Below are 1,098 nucleotides of genomic sequence, written 5' to 3'. Positions count from 1 at the left end.
TTTCAACAATGTGGAACATCAGAATCTGTACATGCTGGACCTACACTGCAATTATGCCATCAAAATTTTACGACAGGTACCAAATCGCCAGTAAATTGTGAGCACAAATACAGTCTTTGAAAATGGCTCTTTATTATTAAAAAATTGAAAATTTTGTCAATAATAGTTGCTAATAGTTTTCATAAACAATTTTATTGATTTTATTAAAAAAAATACATCTTAAGATGTTATTATAATTTCTCGTAATATCTCCTATTTAAAGTTTAAATTATGAAATTCAACAGTTCTCAGAGTTCTAATGATTCCAGCCATTTTAAATATTTTTAAATACATATATTATAGTGACATCGCATATTTTAGAAAGTGCGATGTGACAAATTTATTATAAAATTTTAAAGGCCAGGGCTATTAATAAAATATGTAAAGAATTAATGGAACTCTTTGAGAATAATAGAATTTACAATTATTAATGCTTTTAATATTTCAGTGTGAATTTTACATACATATTCTGGTTTCAAAGGACTGCGTGCCGTTACTTTCGGATTCAATGCAGCATGAAACATTTGCTTGAAATAAAACAGTATTACCATGATATTAAAATTTTCATTCTACAGAACTACAATGTTTCATCATAGTTGTTTGATGAGTTCAAATTATAACAATATATAATATTGTCAATAAAAGAAAAACCATTAACATTCACGAACTAATGGTGCAGTATATGAGTTAAGGTATCTACTCATGGACGCGTCATGTGAGAAATAACTATAGATTAAGTATACCAAGGCACAAATAATTGGTCCATAGACGTCGATTGGATGTCTATAAACATCGAATCGAAATCTATAGAGCAATTATTTCTGCCTGAGTAGTGATGTCTAGCACTGGCGCGTTTGACGCGTTTACAGTTGAATGTATCCAACTGCAAAAGCGTTCATCGCCATTGTCACCAAATTTTTAGTTAAAAAAAATTTTGTTTAAAAGTTCATGCCTTAGTAAAAACCTGCGGACCAAAAATTGTAACTGTTTCCGACAAAGAAAGATTGTGATAAATTATGAAGCGTGACTCGCCCGTCAAATGACGCGCCCATGAGTAGG

General features: G+C 30.6%; 1 long non-coding RNA gene across 1 annotated transcript; it reads left to right on the top strand.

Moving 5' to 3' along the window:
- On the top strand, positions 1 to 1,088 carry LOC105460658. Its single transcript, XR_975861.1, has 3 exons — positions 1 to 76; positions 488 to 731; positions 985 to 1,088. It is a non-coding gene; the product is annotated as an uncharacterized LOC105460658 (long non-coding RNA).
- Positions 1,089 to 1,098: the final 10 nt, after the last annotated feature.

This window comes from Wasmannia auropunctata, unplaced genomic scaffold (assembly GCF_000956235.1).
Source record: "Wasmannia auropunctata unplaced genomic scaffold, wasmannia.A_1.0 LD318063.1, whole genome shotgun sequence".
Classification (NCBI taxonomy): domain Eukaryota; kingdom Metazoa; phylum Arthropoda; class Insecta; order Hymenoptera; family Formicidae; genus Wasmannia; species Wasmannia auropunctata.
Note: the sequence above shows the minus strand (reverse complement) of the source record. Positions and strands in the feature narration are given on the sequence as shown.